The following is a 22,368-nucleotide window of genomic DNA, read 5'->3' on the forward strand; positions in this document are numbered from 1 at the left end:
TAGAACAAAATAAATAATGGCATCTTAAAATACCTCAGGTTTCTCATTTCAAACGTTTTGCACAAATGAAAAAGAAATTGTCCATCAGGAATCTGTCAGTTTCATTAATAATGATTTAACCACACTCTTTCCATTCCCCAAATGAGGACATAGTGTTTATTTCCATAGTATTGGGTCCTTAAAAAAATAGGCCCCGCTCTAAATGTGCTCCTCATACTGAGAAAATCCATCCAGTTCCTGAACTATATTATTATATATTATTATGAGCTCTAAATTTATCCAGATCTAAATGGTGTTGCTTTACTTGAAAATGGTCAGAAGTGATAGTGGCCACACACTATCAACACTTTATTTCCTTCTTTTACATAGTAAATAACTCATGAGATTACTTTTCTAAAGTATTCCTGTCTTTCAATCTCCTCCTACCCCATACCAGAATGTTGGAAGATGTTCATATGTGCAACAAACTGCCATGAACATACCCAGATTTTAGAAAAGAAAAAAGAACTAAAAATATTGCATCATGATGGATCACTACACTGTGTACGACACTGAGTAGTATCTGTAGTGCACGGGACTGATTCACAGACTCACATAAGTATCCTGAGGGCTTCCCAAAAATGTTTGAGGCCGAGGATTCTATAAAGGACAGGTTTTTCTGTGGCCAAGCAAGCTGCTATAAAGGCCTGATATAGTCATGTTACTATGGTAATTTTTAATTGTTGCATTTGCTAATGGCACAGTAATAATGTTCATCCACTCTGGACTGTCGCATAGATGCATGGCCTGTGGGTGACGTACCATTCCCAGTAGACTTGCTATTATAAATTCAGCTGTTTCCCATTGAACAAGTAAATAAAAATGGTCAATCTTAATACAGTGATAACAGTGTTCTTTTTTTTTTTTTTTTTTTTTTTTTTTTTTTACTTAACAGTGTTCTAAGTTAATAATGGTTTGCTTTTTTTGTTTGGGCTTTATTTTGGTTTATCTTTTTAAAGATTTTCTTTTTTTTCTTATTTTTAAAAAAAATTTTTAAAGATTTTCTTAAGAGAAGCTTTAGATTTACAACAAAATCGAGAGGAAGGTATAGAGATTTCTCATGTACCCTCTGCCCTCACATGATTCACAACCTCGCCCATGATCAACATCACTCACATTTTTGACCAAGGTTGAACCTACATTGACACATCATAATCACCCAAAGTCTATAGTTTATGTTAGGATTCACTTTTGATGTTGTATATTCTGTGTATTTGGACAAAGTATAAATGACATGTATCCATCATTATAATATCATAGAGTATTTTCACAGCCCTTAGAACTCTCAGAGGTCCTCTGCCTTCCCACATCCCTAAGCCCCCAACCTGTGCAACCACTTACTGTCTCCATAGTTTTGCCTTTTTCAGAAAATAGTTGTGTATGTGGCCTTTTCAAATTGGTTTCTTTTCCTTAGTAATATGCATTTAAGTTTCCTCTATGTAAAAAAAATAAATAAATAAAAAGTTTCCTCCATGTCTTTTCATGGCATAATGGCTCATTTCTCATTAATACTGACAAATATTCCAATGTCTAGATATACTATAGTTTTATTTATCCGTTCACCTACTGAAGGACTTCTTGATTGTTTGCAAGATTTTGTAATTATGAATAAAACTGCTGTAAACATCCACACGCAGGTTCTCATGTAGACCTAAGTTTTCAAGTCCATTAGGTAAATACCAAGGAGCATGACAGTAAGAGTATGTTTCGTTTTGTAAGGCACCACAGAACTGTCTTTCAAAGTGGCTGGACCATTTTGCGTTACCACCAGCAATGAATGAGAGTTCTATTGCTCCGCATCCTCCCTAGTATTTGGTGTTATCAGTAATCTGGATTTTGGCTATTCTTATAGGTGTGGAGTAGCATCTCATTGCTGTTTCAATTTCCATTTTCCTGATGGCTTATGATGTGGAGTGTCTTTTCATATGCTTATTGACCATCTGTAGGTCTTATTTGGTTAGGTGTCTGTTAGGGTGTTGGGCCCATTTTTTAATTGGGTTGTTTGTTATTGTTATTGTTTGTTTTAAGAGTTCTTTGTGCATTTTGGGTAATAGTCCTTTATCAGGTATATCTTTTGCAAATATTTTCTCCAGTCTTTGTATAATGGTTTACTTTTCAAAATATATGTTGATGCTTTACTTTTAGTAACAAATTGTTTCAGACAGATTTTGAAATGATTATCATACTTGAATACATCTCATGTATATTTGAACACTGCAATTTAAGCATTTTTTTAAAGATGGGCTGCCCAAATAGTGTAGTCTTTAGTCACATGTGGTTCCTGAATACTTGAAATGTGGCTAGAATGAATCAGAAGTTGAATTTTTAATTTTACTTAATTTTAATTAAAATTCAGTGCGAGGTGCATGGCTGACAGGGTGACTGCAGGGGCGGGGCGGGGGCAATTGTGGCTTTTTCGCCTCCTTGTCCCCTAGGGCCAGCCAGACACCACGCAGGCTGCCAGCACCATGAATATCTGGAATTCAGAGCACATCTTTGACCACCCATGGGAAAACTGTTAGGACAGCTGCAATGCAGAAATACCCAAACTCTATAAACCCAAGTGTGGTTGGAGTTGATGTGTTGGGCAGACATATAGATCCCTCTGGAAAGTCGCACAGCCATAGACTTAGCACAGAGTGGGGACTGCCTTCCATTGTGAAATCTCTTATTGGCGCAGCAACAACTAAAGCACACGTGCAGGAACATTCTGTGGTTGATGCTGTAGGGAAGACCATGGAACTTAAATCTACTAATATTTCATTTACAAATATGGTTTCAGTAGATGAGAGACTCCTATACAAACCACATTCTCAGGACCCACAAAAAAACTGTTTTGACTCAAGAAGCCATAATCCGTGTGAAGGGAGTCAGTGTCAGGAGTTACCTTGAAGAACTGATGGCTTGCATGATATCTTCAAATGCTAATGAAGGCCGAGAAGCAATGGAATGGGTGACACATAAATTAAATGCTGAAGTTGAAGGATTGGCTGTTTCAGGGGGGGTGGGGAGGAGAGAGGGAGCATAAGGACTCCGATGGTGGTTTGTAGAGAAATGAGGCTGAAAATCAGTGCTCCACATCCACTCCCCAGGTCTCTGCAAACTGGCAGTATATTTATTTGTTATTTAAAAAATAAAACTGTATTTTGGGTAGAGGTGCTTTTTTTGTTTGTTTGTTTTTAATAAGCTGAAGGAAAGCTATGGGACTTGTGATCAACACAAAGAGGTGTGAGGTTTCTAAATAAAAGGGATCAAATGAAAGTAGTATTGTTTGAAATGACTGTCTGATTTTGAGGATTCCAGTATTTCGTGAAAATTGAACAATTTTTGAAAAGTACTTGGAAAATCACATTGGCATATTAAATCTCCTTTAAGGTAGAAAGGTAAAGCTTTTCATGCATTGTAGACTCTACCTGGCTTTGGATCAACCTCAGAACAAAGCAGAGCCACCTAAATACATAGAATTACCCTGCTGTGATAAACTGTAGGAGCTTGCACAAGGGAATGCTCTTTAAAAGGAGAAATTATATAGTTTGAAAAGACATATTAATTTGTATAAAATAACTTGCTCTACTATAAACCACCATTAAAAACCAGTGTTTTGTTTTGGTACTTATATGACATTTTTTGGAGTGAAAATTATCACAAATAATACACGACTCCAACAACGGAAAAAAAGGATTTTAATATATTAAAGAATACTGTATTAATTTGCTAAAATTTTGTAACTTAGGAAAGGTACTACCCTCATTGGATTTTTCACTTTTTGACTTAGTATGCTCTACCGTGGGCTGGTGATGTTCACTGAAAAAAATAGTCATTATCAGAATTTTGCAACTTTAATTAAAATTTAAGAAATAATCCTCATACAGTAACTAGTTAACTTTTAAATATACGTGGAAGAACCTGAGTATGTGCGTCTATTCTTCAAATCATAGAAATGTCTAAATCTTATGAAATCTAAATGTCAATCAAGCATTTCAAAAGAAAGTTTAGAATCTGAATTGAGATATACTCCTAGTATGAAATGCATTCTGAACTTTGAGGATAATATTTTAAAAAGTACAAGATCTCATTAAAAATGTTTACACTGATTATATAAATTATTAAATGTTGAAATTATGACATTTTAGATACATTGAGTTAAATAAAATATATTACTAAAATTAATTAAATTAATGTGATGCTAAAAAAAAATTAATGTGATGATTCCTTTTCACTTTCATAACCTGGCTACCAGAAAATTTTAGATAACATGTGTGGCTCATATTATGTTTCTACTGAGTAGCACTATTTTAGAGTAACACAATGTCACCAAGGTTTATTTGTTTATTAAACATGTGTGTCAGGCTCTTTGCCAGCCACTGAGGATTCAATATGGGCAACCTTACCAGGCACTTGCTTGCTCTCACAGAGCTTACATTTTAGTTCTGGAGAAGATACTACACATGGAAATAAATAAACCAACATCAGGTAGTGATTTCAGAGAAAAGTGAAAAAGGTAATCAGAGACGTAATGACTGCTCCAAGGATTGGCAACCCTAGATGGGGCAGTTCTGGGAGGTCAGTCAATGGATGTGGATAATGGAGCTGATACCTAGAGGATGAGAAGAAAACAGTCATGGAAAAATGAGGCAAAAGATGTTCCAGACACAGGGAACAACAGGAGTTTGCAGATTCCATTCCCATTCATGACAATTTCACCTGAACATGACCACCAACACTAACCCATCCACACACATATAGATATATGTTCCTGGGCAGCCCGGTGGCTCAGTGGTTTAGCGCCACCTACAGCCCAGGGCCTGATCCTGGAGCCCCGGGATCGAGTCCCACATCAGGCTCCCTGCATGGAGCCTGCTTCTCCCTCTGCCTGTGTCTCTGCCTCTCTCTCTCTTTCTCTCTCTCTGTGTGTCTCTCTTAAGTAAATAAATAAAATCTTAAAAAAAAAAGATATATGTTCCTATAAACCATGACAAAAGTACAGATATATGTTCCTGGTGAGCAGAGTCCAAGCTCCATTAAGGCAGGAACTTTTATTGTGATTATTTACTGGTGCATATCCAATAACTGAATATACAATAAAATTGAATTAAGAGTCCGGCAACACTCCTGTAAAATTACCTCAGGAATATTTCTATGGGCCAGTAGCCTCATGTTCCAATGTTAATGTATTTAGTGTCTGATCATTGCTGGAGAAATGCATAGTTGAAATTTTCTGGAAACAACGGGCTCCTTCAATGATTTCTTATAAACAAAAGTAGTAACCTATAGTATGGAGACTTGGTAACTTAAATAGCAATGAAAGAATTAATATATAAGAAAGTTGTTGGGTTTACATGAAAAAAGTCACATTATCAGTTGTACCGAGTAACAAAATAAGCTTGCCAGAGTTACTTGAGGGGATGTTGTCTTTAAAAGCACCTCAGTTTATGTTCCAAACACATGGGCCATACTGAGGAATGCTAATATTCTATGAACAAGTCCACTAAGTTATGTATCATGTAAGACAGAGATTTCTTTCAAACAAGAAGCTTTCCAGAAATTATTTTTAAGTTTTTTTTGTTTTAATTCCAGTATAGTCAACATACAGTGTTCTGTTAGTTTCAAGTATACAATATAGTGATTCAATAATTCTATACATTACTCAATGCTCATCATGGTGAGTGTACTCTTTAATCGCCATCATTTATTTCACTCATCCTTCCACCCCGCCCTCCACCCCTCCTGGTAAGCATCAGTTTGTTCTCTGTAGTTAAAGTCTGTTTCTTGATTTGTCTCTCTCTCTCTCTCTCTTTTCCCCTTGTTCATTTCTTTTATTTCTTAAATTCCACATCTGAGTGAAGTCATGTGGTATTTGTCTTTCTCTGACTGACTTATTTCTCTTGGCATCATACCCCCCCTAACTCCACCCATGCTGTGGCAAATGACAAGATTTCATTCTTTTTATGGCTGAGTAATATTCCATTATATATACTACATCTTCTTTATCTATTAACCTGTCCATGGACACTTGACTGCTTCCATAATTTGGCTATTGTAAAAAATGCCGCAATAAACGTAAGGGTGCATGTATTTTTTTGAATTAGTGTTTTTGTAATTTTTTTAGTAAATACCCAGTATTATATTATACCCTATAACTTACTGGATCATAGGGTAATTCTATTTTTAATTTTTTTGAGCAACCTCCATACTGGTGTCCACAGTGGCTGCACTAGTTTGCATGCCCACCAGCATCGCACCAGAGTTTCTTTTATCTCCACATTCTTACCAACGCTTGTTGTTTCTTGTGTTTTTGATTTTATCTATTCTGACAGGTATGAGGTGATATCTCATTGTAGTTTTGATTTGCATTTCCCTGATGTTGAATGATGTTGAGCACCTTTTCATGTGTCTATTGGCCATCAGTATGTTTTCTTTGGAGAAATGTGTGTACATGTTTTCTGCCCATTTTTAAATTGGATTATTTGTTTTTTGGGTGTGGAGTTACATAAGTTCTTTATACATTTTGGATGCTAATGCCTTATCAGATATGTCATTTGCAAATATCTTCTCCCATTCCGTAGGTTGCCTTTTTGTTTTGTTGTTTCCTTGGCTGTGCAGAAGCTTTTTATTTTGATATAGTCCTAATAGTTTATTTCTGCTTCTATTTCCCTTGCCTCAGGAGACACACCCGTAAAAATGTTCCTACAGCCAATGTCAAAGATGTTACTACCTATATTCTCTTCTAGGATTTTTATGGTTTCAGTTCTAACATTTAGATCTTTCATCCACTTTGAGTTTATTTTTGTATATGGCTTAAGAAAGTGGTCCAGTTTCATTCTTTGGCATACAGTGGTCCAGTTTTCCCAACACTCTTTGTTGAAGACTCTGTTTTTTCCCCTTTGCATATTCTAAACTCTTTTGTCAATGATTAATTGGCCATGTAATGATGGGTTTGTCTCTGTGCTTTCTATCCTGTCCTATTGATCTATGTGTCTATTTTTGTGTCAGTACCATACTGTTTTGATTACTACATCTTTGTAGTATAACTTGAAATCTGGAATTGTGATACCTCTAGCTTTTTCTTTTTTTATGATTTTATTTATTTATTTTAAAGAGAGAGAGAGAGAGAATGAGAGAGAGAACAGGGGGAGAAGCAGGGAGAGGGAGACAGGGAAATCATCTCCAGCAGACTCTGCACAAAGTGCAGAATCTGACACAAGGCTCAATCCCAAGACCCTGAGATCATGACCTGAGCTGAAACCAAGAGCTGGATGCTTAACCAACTGAGCCACTCAGTAGCCCCCAGTTTTTCTTTTTCAAGATTGTTTTAGCTATTCAGAGTCTTTTGTGGTTCCATGTAAATTTTAGAGTTATTTGTTCCAGTTCTGTGAAAAATGGTTTTTTTTTTTTCTGTGAAAAATGTTATTGGCATTTTGATGGGGATTGCATTAAATCTGTAGATTTCTTTGGTGAGTAAAGATATTTTAACAATATTTTTTCTTCCAATCCATGAGCATGGAATATCTTCCCATTTGTTTTGTCATCTTCAATTTCTTTCATCAGCATTTTGTAGTTTATGGAGTACAGCTCTTTCACCTCGCTGGTTAAGTTTATTCCTAGGTATTTTATTATTTTTGGTGCAATTGTTACTTACTATTAGTGTATAGAAATGTGATGGATTTCTGTACATAAATTTTGTATCCTGTGACCTTTCTGAATTCATTTATCAGTTCTAGTAGGTTTTTGGTAGTTTTTTGGGTTTTCTATATATGGTATCATGTTGTCTGCAAATAGTGAAAGTCTTACTTCTCCCTTAGCAGTGTGGATGGCTTTTATTTCTTTTTGTTGTCTGATTGCTGTGGCTAGGTACTATGTTATAGTAGTATATTGAACAAAAGTGGTGAGAGTGGACCTCCTTATCCTGTAGAGGGAAAGTTCTCAGTTTTTCTCCCATTGAATATGATATTCACTGTGGGTTTTTCATAGATGGCCTTATTATGCTGAGGTATATTTCCTCTAAACCTGCTTTGTTGAGAGTTTTTAATCATGAGTGAATGTTGTACTTTGTCAAATACTTTTTCTGCATCAATTGAAATGATCATATGGTTTTTATCCTTTCTCTTATTGATGTGATGTAGCACATTAATTGATTTACAAATATTGGAGTACCCTTGTATTCCTGGAATAAATCCCACTTGATCATGATGAATGATTTTTTTAATGTATTGTTGAAATTTGCTAATATTTTGTTGAGGATTTTTGCATCTATGCAAAAATCAGAGCGGTTAAGCTGTAGTTCTCTTTTTTTGTAGTGTCTTCATCTAGTTTTAGGATCAAGGCCTCATAGAATGAATTTGGAAGTTTTCCTTCCTCTTCTCTTTTTCAGAATAGTTTGAGAAGAAAAGGTAATAACTTTCTTTAAATGTTTGATAGAATTCATCTGTAAAGTCATCTTGTCCTAGACTTTTGTTTGTTAGAAGTTTTTGATTACTGGCTCAATTTCCTTGCTGATAATCAGTCTGTCCAAATTTCCTATTTCTTCCTGGCTCAAATTTGGGAGGTTGTAAGTTTCTAAGAAATTATTCATTTTTTCTAGGTTGTCCAATTTGTTGGCATTATAATTTTTACAATTCTTACAATTCTTTGTATTTATGTGGTGTCAGTTGTTATTTCTCTTCTTTAATTTCTAATTTTGTTTGAATCCTCTTTTTTTTCTTATGAGTCTAGCTAAAGGTTTGCCAATTTTCTTATCTTCTCAAAGATTCATAAGCTGTCCAGAATTTAATCCAAAGACCCATGCCTCATATTTTATGTGTCTACTCTGCAGTAGATCTTGGAATATAAGCAACTGCCCAGTTCTTCCATAAATTACCTTCATCTCAGTTCCTAAGACTTAATCTTGCTGCCTAGATAAGACAGACTGTGCCCTCATCAAATATATCTTTCTTTCACCACAGTGTTGATGAATTGTTATATGGATAGATGGAATACAATAAAGAGAATCACACTAAAAAACAATTCGGCAGTATAAGATCTTGGGTTCACATTCTTTGAAGAATATCCTCCCTGTGTATTAATGAAGAAAATTCAGATTTAACCAAAACTTTTGTGGTCATCTTTTCTTGAAAACTAGCAGAAATTGTACTATTCACATTTTTTTAAAAGATTTTATTTGTTTATTCATGAGAGACCCAGAGAGAGAGAGCGAGAGAGGCAGAGACATAGACAGAGGGAGAAGCAGGCTCCCTGCAAGGAGCCAAATGTGGGACTCCATCCCAAATCCCAGGATCCCGCCCTGAGCTGAAGGCAGATGCTCAACCCCTGAGCCATCCAGGAATGCCTCATTCACATTTTCAAATCTTGTTTCATTGTTTAAAGCTCACATTGATAAAATTTTTTCACAAAATCTTATTTTGGCAAACCTACTATATCCAAGGCATTGTGCTAGATTCAATGAGAGAATAGAGTAATAAATAAGATGTGATTTCTGGGGTGCCTGGATGGGATAGTTGGTTAAGCCTCCAACTCTTAGTTTTGCCTCAAGTCATGATGTCTGGGTCATGAGGTCAGGCCCCCATTGAGTTCCACACTCGCCCAACTCTGCTTGAGATTCTTTCCGTCTCCCTCCCCCTCCACCCCTCCCCCATGCATATATGTGCTCTCTCTTTTTCTCTTTCTCTCTCTCTAACTCCCAAATAAATAAATAAATAATATCTTTTTAAAAAATGATGTGATTTCTGCTTTTCCTTAACTCTCCAACTTCCTATTTTAGTTACCAAACTGAGACCAAAGTAAAATACAAAATATTTTTATATGTTTATTTTGAAAATCATCTTAATGTAGCTTTTTCTTTTGTACACAAGAGGGATCTACTGCTCTCCCAAGTTTTCTTTTATGCTTTTAACATATTTTATTAGCATATAATATGTAACAGATAAGTGATATCTCTAACCCATCCCCAATCTCTCCTCATTCATAATCTCCCTTCACCATCCTGAACTCTATCCCAACCATGACTTAAAGTTCCTGTACATTACTCATTCACCAAATATTTGCTGGATTAATGCACTAATTAATAAAAGTAATGAGGTTTGGGTTTAGGCACATAATCATACTTCTTGCTTGTGGATGAGTTTTAAAACCACAGACTCAGATCTGTGTTTTACGAAGATAGAGTGGAACTAGGAAGGATATATTATAAAGGCTAAAGTAAGCAGCAGTAATTTCCCTCACAAGGCACTGATGGGATGATGAGGAGCTGAGCAAAGGTAACAGCAGAGAGATGATGGAAAAGCAATGAAAGAAAGTGAGGAATGACATAGGAAAGGTAGAGGAAGCTCCCTCCTTCTGGAGGAGCCTAGTCCCCATAAACAAGGGAGAAAATGTGCCTTTGGCTGTAAAAGGATTCCCCAAAGGAACAACTATACCTTTCTTCACAAATATTCAAATAATAGCATTAAAATGCACATACTAGACCATACTCTTACCATGGAGAAAGAGTGTTCGGTGACTAAAGCCTTTCCTTACTTTAGAAATATGGAGACTAGGGATGTGGCCCCAGATACTCAATGCTGGCTGGGGACAAGCCCTCTCTGGTTTAGGCCACTGCTTTGCACTTTGTTGCACTATGGACAGCTTCCATGGAATGCATCCCTCTGACCTTTGCCTGTGTTTATTTCTTTTGGAGGAAATGAGGGTATTTTTTCTGACAATTTTTAAGTTGAAGAGGAAACATACCCAATCTTGGAATAATCAAGAGTAGGGACAAAGCCATGATGAGAGGGAGTGTTTTCACAGAATGTGTGTGATAGGTTAAGAAAGAGTTCGTGCCAAGGTTCTCCTTTTATTTAAACAAAGTTTCCATATTCATGTAATATTATTACCAATGTTTGGGGATTTCTTAGAGTTTAAAGATAAAATTTTGGCAGGTAATTCAGGCATATTTTGCTTGGTTCTCTCCCCCACAGATTATTGGGAACTTTTAATATGAGAATTATTTTATATTTCCTATCCTAGGTTTAAGAGACAAAGGTGACCCTATTAAGTTTGTGTATCATTCATTGAATATATGTTCACAGTGACTGATCATTGACACTTTGACTTCGAATAGTGATGGAAAGAGTGACTAAGCCAGCAGGCTATGCATCATTTTAAAAGGTGGTGGCTAATTATAGACTTGTGCTGTGACTTCAAGAGTATTGTGTAAGTTCTTCACTTGCCCTCTTACTCATAAAAGGAACTATTTGTTCATAGTGTAGTAGGGGCAAGTAGGAACCAACTAAAGAGCTGGCAAAGCACTTTCTGAATGTAGAATGTGTCCTACTTTGTCTTTATTTCATAAAGCAAGCATCATTATGAAGAACTGACTGTAGGCAAGTGAAAAAGTGAACCCGGAAAACCAGAATGGAATGTAGCAATGAACCAGTTGTGATATTAGAAGATATCACTAAGAAAATGTCCAGGAGGACAGACAGAAACACACACACACACACACACACACACACAGAGATCAAGTTTGTTCTCTTCTTTGTGTTCATTTAACATTAAGTTATTCCCCCTTTTAATTCCTGGCCAAAGTTCCTTGGGGGTAAGTATTATATCATTCATCCTTGGATTCCCTAGGCTTAGCATTCTAGATGATGTGGAAGTTCTGTATAGTTCATTGCTGAATTAGGAGGGAACCAATCAGATTGATTTAGATCACATTAAGGTACAAATGACAGATAATATTTTAATATTATTAGAAATATTTGCAGCTTTAAAAATAGATCCCAATTAACCCCTTGAGATTATTTTTGACAGAATCAAAGGAAAAATTTCAGGCATGGGAAATATATCGTAGAACAGAACTAGTCTGGCCTCCTCAAGTTGTAGTATTATATACACTGCTACTTCTGTTTACAAGAACTTTTTCAAGGAATGAGCACACTCTGTCTTTTCAAAACTCCAGTTCATAACCTCACTTTTACCAGACTCAGCCCACTTACATTTTATATGCTTTTTAAAATTGCACATATATCATGTGATTTTAATTACACAAATAGAACTAAATACAAAGAAGATGCTTATCCATATATTCATCAAATGTCTAACAAATGTCAGTCACCGTGCTGGATGCTCTGGCATAAAAATGAGGAAGACGAACAATGGCAGGCACATGAGGACTATGAACCTTTTGGACAGGAGGGATTATGCATCTGGAGTGGCTCTAGAGTGGCTCTGACAGAGAGTAGACACAGTTTCTGCTTCGTGAAAGGCGCTTAAATAACATTTAAGAGAGAGAGGAAGGAAGAGATAAAGGAGAAGGAAGACTAGAAAAAGAAGGATAAAAGAAATAAAGGAAAGAGAGAGTAGGGGAGAAGGAAGAAGGGCAAGAGAAAGCAGATGCTTAGGATGAGCACTGGGTACCCCAAGGTTGTAGACAAAATGAAAACCATGTAGTAGAATGAAAACACCAGACAGTAGCAGATGCCACAATAGGCACTAACTGTGACTTAATGCTAGTAAAGAGACAGAACAGGAGCAGCTCATCCAGGAATAATTTAGATTACAAGGAGGCACTGAGTATTCTTTCTGGGAGGCACTTTTGCTGTGAGACTTCTCCCCAGTGAACTCTGATCGAGTAAGAAAGCACAAATGTCAGGCATCTGTGAACTATATTTGCCATCTGGGTGTTAACTTCCCTCCTGACGAAAATCCTCTCTCACTGGGTGAAATGTGCATTCCTGTATTCATTCAGTGTCTTGCCAAGATTCTCCAAACCTAGATATTATTATCCCTGAAACAGGATTCTTGATAATGATTTTATGCTATAAAGATACTATCATTCCTTATAATTCTATCATTATATTAAAATATTCAGTGACTACCAACATGCCTATGACATTTTTGTGGTTGCCTTATAAGCAGTATTATATCTTAAAAAGGTCCATGAGCTCTGGAGTCAAGACATATTGAAGCTCTGTTTCCACTATTCACTGGCTTGTGACCTTTGGCAATCTAATTAATTTCTATGGCACTCAGCTTACTCATCTGTAAAATTGGAAAGCTATATTTTATGGTATCATTTAAATTCACAATCTTGATGTCAAGTATTTTGCATGTTGCCTAGCACTTCCTTGTATATGTTGCCTAGTATGTGCCTCATTCAACGTGTAGAAACTAGTAATGGTGGTGGTGGTGGTGGTGGTGGTGGTGGTAGTGGTGGTGTGGTAGCAGTAGTAATATAGCCCCGGAAGATAAACCACACACTTGAGAATATGAGCCTGGGCTGGAAGAATTGGAAAATTTTCTCTAATGCAGAATAGTCTTACTCCCAGGTATCTTTGATTTTACAACTCTCAAAAGGTGGAGCTTTCTCCAGCAATGATTCCAAGACGAGAGTTTAGTCTTGAGACTGTAGAAAATTCATGAAATTCAAAATAAGTTTTCTTGATATTCATGATTCAGAACAAGAATTTTTTTCCGAAGAGATGATACCATGTTAATGCTCTTCCTCTTACTGTGGAAAATTTTCCTCCACAAATGGAAATATTTTTAATGTTCTTAAAAAATGAACGTATGCTTGATACAAAAATGTAAATAGTATAGATACAGAGGAAAAAAATAGTTGTCCCACTATTTTAATGATTCCAGGAATGATTTTTTATTTTTTAGTGATTGTAGGAATATCCTTTCAGTCTTTTTTGTATGTGTAAGCAAAAATATGGAATATGAGTTTAAAAATATGGAATTACTATATAAGATTATATGTATACATACTCTTCCACAACTTCCATCTTCTCTTAGAAATATATCATGACCATCTCTTCATGTCAATGAACATAAATTCATCTCATTTTTTAAAATTGCTGCCAAGTATTCCATTTGTATGTGTGCCATATTTTAACCAAAACTCTACTTATCATTGTTAAGAAAAATTTTAGTAAACATTCTTATACATATTTACTATTTGTGTTGGTATTTCTGTAGAATAAATGCCTAGAGGTAGAGTTGAAGGGCCAATGGGTATACACATTCTAAATGTTGATACACGTTGAATTGTCCTCTAAGGAGCTTACGCTGTTTAAACTCCCATCAGTAGCGAATGAGATCACCTATTTCCTTTCAGTCATACTGGCTTAAAATGAGGCTTGCTTTCAGTGGGGCTTATCATTTGAAATCATCAACGTGGGTACAAAATAAATAGAAAATAGAACACAAAGCTGACTACTAGAACCCAGAGCCAGAATGCTAACCAGGGCCTGGTTTATGGTGGCCAGAAGTCACTCAACACATATTTGGTGACAGACAGAGAACATCTGGCTCTCTAACCAAGATCATCAAGGGCCTGACTTCAGAAAAACTAGTAGATGGAATAAAGAAAAAGTAAAATTATGTACAAACATTAGTGTTCACAGTCTTCTGCTAAAAATAACAAATATGTATGAATGAAGAGCTTAAAGCCACTTGACTTGAGAAGGCTTAGGGGAGATGGCTGAAACTTCAAATTCCAGTCAGAAACAGGTATAGTATTCATCTTCTTTTTTTTTTTTAAAAGATTTTATTTATTTATTCACAAGAGACACACAGAGAGAGGCAGATACATAAGCAGAGGGAGAAGCAGGCTCCCTGTGGAGACCTGATGCGGGACTCAATCCCAAGACCCCGGGGTCATGACCTGTTCCAAAGGCACAGGAAATATTCATCTTCCAATTGCATGTTTTCATATGCTGTTCAAATAAGGAAGCAAATAAGCAAATAAGGAAAATTACAGTGACTGTGGTTTGGTCGTAACTACTCCCTCAAGGCTTTATAAAACTTGCTTTTCCTCCTTTGTGAGTTTTAGGTATCTGAGAATTAGCACTTACAGTTCCCAGTGGAAGTGATTTTCTTTATTTGTAAGTGTAGAAAGCAGGTTTGAATGTTGTGTTTTTCTGGGATAAAAAGAGTTACTGTGATTCTAATTCTCTTAAAATGCTTATTCTCTGTATAAATATTAGCAAGTGACTTCTTATATGTATTAAAGACCGTGTTGCATGAATGGGTTTAACAGCCAGGGACCCGGGCAGCCTGATCAAATTAAGTGCAAATTTGTAATAAATACATGATAATATCAAATGGTGTATTTAAATAAAACAGGAGTTCCTCTAATGTGGAAAGAGAGAAAAGCTAGCATGAAATCTGATTTAAAATTGAGGAAACTGTGGATTGTGTTTCCTAACATTATGATTTCCAAGCCCTGAGGGTGCACCATTGGGACCAGTTGCCCTTTTCATGACCCTCTCAGGGTTGCAAACACCATGAAGCTGCCTCCTGAACATTATTAATATTGCACAGAGCAAGGATTCTATCAAGAATAATTATTTTGCCTACTTAAGACGTAAGTCATTCTTCAAAGGCATTTCAATGAATATAAATGCCAAAAAGCTCCTTTGAACATCTCTATTAAAAATTGCTGCCGGTGTCAGATGCTGGTAAATGAAAAACTCTAGGTAGTGACAGTTTCATCTAATACAAATAAAGTCAAAACCCCTTGATTGGTGCTGAGTGGATTACTCATTGTGTATGTGTGTGAAGAATCATGAATTACTTTGACACAGGTTGATTTTTTTTTTAAGGGGTTCTTTTATCTCCTTTTTCTCCCCTGGAGAAATCATTTTGGTAGAGATTTGGGGAGGTTTTAACAAACTTCATTTATACATCGAAGGCAGTGCTTTTTCAAGCAATCAGTGAAGTTTATATTCTAATATATGTGTTGTTGCTCCAAGATATTCCCTGGAATATATTTATGTTCCTTAGAATTTTCCAAATTATTTTTTAAGCTCTCAAAGAAAGGAGTTCTGGTTTGGGGAAAACATCTAACGTGAAATGCATTTTTTTTTCCTTTTTCTTTACTATAATGTGCCCAAATTTTACAAAACATGTTTCTTTCTCTTCCTTCGTTTAGCCAAAGGAAAAAAATCAGCATCCTTTCAATAATTAGTAGGCAAGACTATGAGCTGAAGCATTCCCAAGGATGGCAGAGTGGAATTTCCCTTCATCGGAGGCTCTCTGGGGTTTTGATTCCTGATTGCCCTAACCCTTAGAAGCAGCTTTCCAGCTCTTGCTCTTTCGCCTAGTTATCTTGCTAAACATTACAAATGTCATTCTTGCTTCCTCCAAAATCACACCCAGGGCCATTGTCCTCACTTTTTTCTAGATGGCTTTTTCCCCCTTGTCCTTTGACATACTTCTGAGTTCCTCAGGACTACAGAATACAGGCTATTTTAAATCAAGTCAATGACACATTCTCAGTTCCGACATCTATGGTTTATTTTTTTTCCTTCTGGTTCGTGTATTGTCTTTATTCAAAATAACTGTTCAAAAAAAAAAAAAAACAAAACAAAAGCACAAAATAGTAGTCCAGAGTGCAACCCAACCATTTAAAAGTATGTAATTCCTTTTAATTTTTGCCTACCTGCCTAATGATGATTTGAAGATGCAAATAGGGGCACCTGGGTGGCTCAGCGGTTGAGCATCTGCCTTTGGCCCAGGGATCAAGTCCCACATCGGGCTCCTTGCATGAAGCCCGCTTCTCCCTCTGCCTGTGTCTCTGCCTATCTCTGTATGTCTCGCATGAATAAATAAATAAAATCTTTTTTAAAAAAAAAAAAGAAAATGCAAATAAAAAATCTAAGTACGTAGAAGGCACATGATAATTTGACATATAATTTATAGGTGCTACTTTTTTATGATTTTAGGTTAATTTTGCCAAAAATGTTTTTTTCCCTCATGGAACTTAAGATTTACTGTTCTTTAAAAAATGTTCTCTTCTTAATTGTCCTCCTACATTCCTTTAGTCACTACAATTTTATAATAACATCAAAAAATAATTAGAAAAGTCCTAGAATTATGCTATCACTGGCCTCTAATGCATTCCCTTTATTTTATGGATGAGGAAATAGGTTCTGAATATGGTCTGTCTAAAGCTACATAGATAACATGTCCAACTCAACTGACATGAAAATGGAGTTCACTTGGTTTTATATGAATTCTCTTTTCCATATGGAAATTTTATTTTCCCCATGTTATTCGATTTTCCCTAAATTATAGTCTGATTATTCCATGTTAGAAGTAACAATATTCACCATCTGTATTGGACACATTTAAGTATCTCCTTAGATTTTCTTGATAGCGTAGTCTCTTGGATCCTCTGCCCCGGCCTTCACAGCAACCAATACCACATTCCCAGAAGGACTGTAGATACTAGTGTTAGCATCAAAGACTTTGAGAATGCAGAAGTTGGGTTCCCTATCATATCCCTATTCAGTTTCCCTAGCTGTCTAGCCCCAGCAAAAACTAGATGAATCATGGCCAATCGCTATGGACTAGCATCACCTTAAGCAGATGACGGCTCTAAGCCAAGGTGATATGCCAGCTGTGATTTTGTGACTGCAGCAAACAAGCACATTCCGAGATCCAAGCAAGCAGGTGCTGTCAACTAGGGCTCTGAGGCAGGTAGCAGGGTCCTGAACCTTGGAACTTTACTTGCGACTTGACCATGATGATCAGAAATAACAAAGTCCAGACATTGGAGTAAGACAGCAATTTGATTACTGGAACTAGTCTATGAATTAGGTGCTGGGTCCCAAAAATAGGAAGGAATCTGATTACCAGAATCAAGATACTGATGGCTGGAGCCTGGGCTGTAAGATCAGAGGGTGAGGTGAGGCTGTCTCCAAGTGAGGACCCAAATAGAGCTTGTGCTTCCTAGAGACAGCAAAGCAGAGACTCCAGGAAAGGATGAAGTGGCCTGAGCCACAGAGAGGAGTATCACGACTGACCAGGGCCTGACAGGTCACAAATAACCACAAACTGGACTCTTAGGTCTTTTTTTTCCCTTTTTTTTTTTTTTCATTTTTATCTTAATATCTAGCTTCTAGCTTCTTTCTGAGGCCTGCTGTTGAAGAAGCAATTTTCAGAGAATAAAAGCCATTTCTAGAGCCTCCTTTTTGATCTCTCCTCAAATAGAAATACTATCCAAGCAATCCTCGCAGATCACTTTGTAATTAGCAACCACTATAACTTAGTAATCAGCAAACATTCTGAAAAAATTGGCACATTTGTTCATTCATTCATTTACACATCAGTCATAGACAAGTACTCACTACGTGCCTGCTGAAGGCAAAATGCCTACTCTCGAGGCAGACAGACCCGTGTTCTAACACTGGCTGGCTGTTTCCTATCGGCAAGGCCTATTCAAGAGTTAAAAGGATTAAATGAGATAATTCATATAAAACATAAAGCACAGGACCTTGCAATAGTAATTAGTTAATGTATAATAGCTACTACTATTACTTTTACTTTTATTACTATCAATGATAACATTAAAACATGGTTACAGTCTATTGAAAGGACTAGACTTTACAATAAATAAATGTAATATAGAGTAATAGGTGCCACAGTACAGGTATGTACAGGTTTTGGAGGGGATAATAATTCTACTTGGAAAGGTCAGAGAAGCCTTGACAGGATGAATCATGTTTTACCTTAAGGTTAAAAGTTGAAGAGTACCCGCCCCCCCCCACAGTCATGGTAAGGATGTTACGGGCAGAGGAGTTTCTTCCTACTATGTGAACCAGGGCAACAGGCAAAGCTGGAAACGTATAAAGGGGCTACGTGACAAACAGTGTTAGAACCTTCGCATCCGAGTCTGGACTTTGGATGGGGAGATTATGGAGAAGACTAACCATGAAGAAACAATTTACCTTCCATAAAAATCATTCTAACAGCACTGGGGAAGCTGGAGCTGGAATCAAATTGGGGGAAGGGAACCAGGCAAGCCAGCGAGACCCCAAAGGCAGGAAGGCCAGTGAGGAGCTGTTGAAAAGGTCAGAAGGGAGGAGATGAGTGTCTGTCTGTCTGGTTCTGTGTTTTTAAACTCCTAGCCTACTGCCAAGCAGGATACTCAGGGAATCCCAGCCCCAGCCCCAACAGTCATCCTCTCCATCCTCACTCACTCTCTCTCTCTCTCTCTCTCTCTCTCTCTCTGGCTTCGGTGTGGTCCAGAGGCAGAGTGACCCAGTGTTTGGAACTGACCCTGGAAGGGCAACTTCTGAGCCTCTCAAGTGTATCACAATCTATGCCCTTCTTCTCCCTTTTTGGTAGACCCTGAACAGAGCAGTGTTTCCTCAAGGGAGGTCCACTGGTCACCTGTTTCAGAAGGACCCTGGGGGCTCATTAAAAATGCCTATTTCCAGACCCATCCCAGCTGTCAGAATCCTTTGCAGTTGAAAATCAAATCTGCACTTTTCGCGATCTCCCCAGGGGATCCTGACTTTGAGAACCCCTGCAAGGGACCACTAGACAAATGGTTCTGGAACTTGACTGATCATCTTAAACTTTTTCAAAGTGGTCTTTGAGACCCCATCCCTCCAGAAATCTGAAGGTCTAGGGTTGAGTAGGGAGTCCTCCCAAGGGGTGGACATGAATCCTACCTGGGAACCATTGCCTAATATCACCTTCCTGGTAACTTAACCCTCTGCTGCTAGGATAAATGAAATAGTCACAGATCCTTCCTGGTGTACTTACAGAGGGATGGCCAACTTGCCATTTTATTGAATGGAATTCCCTCAGGAGGCTTTTGAAAACAATGAGACTGATGAAAGAGGAAAGGTCTCTCTCATGACTTAGTGCTAATAAGAGATGGTCCTGAGAAGTGATGGCTACCGAGGACCACAGCACTTCTTGATGCATTACAAAGTGTGCACAAGGCAGAAAGCTGCCTGATTTGGGACAAAGAATTACCTTTGATCTCATCACCTGCATCAGAGCCTTTTCTAGCTCCTCTCTCATTTGCCTCAGAAATCTGGGGAACTCCCTTTAACCATGTGATGCTTGTGCTTCCAATTCAGAAAGCAAGGATCATCATTTTTCCACTAGCTCCTCGGCCCCAATATGCGTTTATCAGGCCTGAAAAAGACCTTATCCAATAAAGGATCTGTTTGGGGTGGGAGGGGAACTGGAGTAGAATAAGAAGGAATGATTACAAATTTTAAAATAACAATGAAAAAAATGAATCCTGGACCTTGTCCACCATACCAGAACCAAATCTAATGACTACAGTAGAGATAATTTATGTGACTTAAAATGAGATTTAAAAAGGTAAAGAAGAGAGAAAGTCCCACAGAAACAGAACATTGTGCCATTAGTTATCACTAAAAGTGGGTCTGGTCCACTGCTTATTTTTTCTCAGTTTAATGAATGCCCCCTGGGATTGCCTGTTAAAGCTCATTGCTCTGTCAGAAACTCTGTTGAACATTGGAAGGAGATTTTTCTGGTTTCCAAATGATGAAAAGATTCTCTTGGAACATTTTTCATAGGAGTAATGGTAGCCTCTGAAAATTTTTTGCTTTAATTTATCATGGTTGAACAAGTGAGCAGTCTTCCAGCAAGAGATCTTTTAAGAACTTGCAAGTACAAAAGAGGGTGACCTTTTTGCTGGCAGTAAAATGTGAGCCTTCTTACAATTCCTCTTGTGTAAGCATTCATGTGGAGAGAATAGCCCAAGAACACACATTAACTATCCTTTTTACCTCCAGGAAGATAAAGGAAAGTTCATTTTGAAGCGTAAACCTCCCAATAATAGAGTTACCAACCCTCTTGGCCTGGAAATTCCAGAAGAGTCTTCAAATGAAAAGTACCACTGCAATCTAGAAGTATTTAGTCCATTATCATTAGGGAAGGACCAGTTTGTCCAGAGAGTCAAGAAAGAATTCACTGAGAACATGCAACTCCAGCTGAGTATTGCAGGATAACACAAGTTTGCCAGATAGAGGAAGAGGAAAAGCAAAAGCATTCCAGGGAGTGTGAACAGGCACATACATGTGGTGATTTAAAAAACCAACCAAACAAACAAACAAACAAAAAAGCACATGTTTTAGTGTCAAAAGTCAGAGGTGAGGGCAGAGACGAGTGCATAAGGTGTCTATGTTTGGGGTGGGGGTGGAGGGTCATCTGAGGGGGGGGGTGAATCTGGAGCTGTAGATCATGTGAAGGCATTTGTCACCAAAAGGAAAGTCATAAAGTCTTTCCAGTAAGGGAGTTAGTTGTGAAATCAGATTCAGGTTTTAATGGGGTAATTCTAGCTGCAGAGTGACATGGTTTAAGGAATGCCGGGCAGTTGGGACAGAAGACCATTAGAAGGCTAATGCAGTTAATACTAATCAAAGAAGGATGAAGGGAGAGTGAATTAAGGTGGAAATAATTGGCCCCCAGAAGTGCAATTTGGCTAGGATCCCCTGGAGGGGCTTTCTTGATCTGCAGTCCTGTGGTTTTCCATACCACACTCTTTGCTCCTGCATCATTGTTTACTGTCATTTGCTTTCTGCAAAAATACACGTCCTGTTAGCTTCTGCTCCCACTTGGCTGATAGCGGCCTCCCTTCTCTGAAATACCATTGCACTAATCACATCGACTTGCATTGTTTTAAACTTGTTTTATTACTACTATTATTTAGTTTGGATACCATTGGTTCATTATGAAACGGACTCGGAAATTATTTACGTGATGAAAAGTTTCACAACTTTAGTGGAATGGGCAGCCTCACGTGATGCCATTTCAAGAATGATTAATTTCGGTCTACGTACTTTCCAAGAATGTCACCATCTCTACATAAGAAATAATCCTTGTCATCTAGAACAGCTTGGGCACCTCTGTCTTCTGAGAGAAGAACTTTATCTCCAACTTTCACACTAACTGATTGAATCTTTCCACCTTTTCCTTTAGAGCCCGATCCAACAGCTACTGCTGTTGCTTGTAGTACTTTTCCTTGAGATTTTTCTGGAAGCATAATGCCTCCTTTGGTTACAGTTTCAGCTATACTCCTTTCAAGTAAAACTCAGTCAAAGAGGGGAAGAAACGTTCTAAACTCCAGTCCGGTCATGACTCCAACTACCATAGCTTGTTGTAAATTTGTTTTAGATGGAACTCCTTCAATGCTTCGAATCTAGCTTTGAATGTAGTTGCCTATCCCTCCGCTTGGGATCCAAAAAAGTATATTAAGTGGCGCCAAACATACATTCTCCCCGTCTACCACCACTATCATGACGTCAGCCCTAGTGAGATAAGCTGCAAATGCAGAAACTTCAAAGACCCTCTACTTCTCCCAAAGAGCCTGATCCTAAAGGAGATATACTAGCAACTCTGTATTTCCTTTCCCAGGCCCCCACTACAGCCTTTTAAAAACTTTCCCAGTGTTACATTTCCCAAGAATATACACAAGTCCTCAGACCTCTTCAACCTACAGAGGAAGAGGAAAAAAAGAGGTAGCAAAAGGAATAAAACGTTTATAATTCTTTTCAACCTCCCATTAATTGTTCCATG

At 37.5% G+C, this 22,368-nt stretch overlaps 2 pseudogenes; one reads left to right on the plus strand and one right to left on the minus strand.

Moving 5' to 3' along the window:
- The first annotated feature begins 2,507 nt into the window (after positions 1-2,507).
- On the plus strand, positions 2,508-3,266 carry LOC112650744 (PRELI domain containing protein 3B-like; annotated as a pseudogene).
- An 18,347-nt stretch (positions 3,267-21,613) lies between these two features.
- LOC112650743 (10 kDa heat shock protein, mitochondrial-like) lies at positions 21,614-21,928 on the minus strand (annotated as a pseudogene).
- Positions 21,929-22,368: the final 440 nt, after the last annotated feature.

The sequence above is a fragment of the Canis lupus genome, chromosome 29, assembly GCF_003254725.2.
Source record: "Canis lupus dingo isolate Sandy chromosome 29, ASM325472v2, whole genome shotgun sequence".
In the NCBI taxonomy this organism is placed as follows: Eukaryota; Metazoa; Chordata; class Mammalia; order Carnivora; family Canidae; genus Canis; species Canis lupus.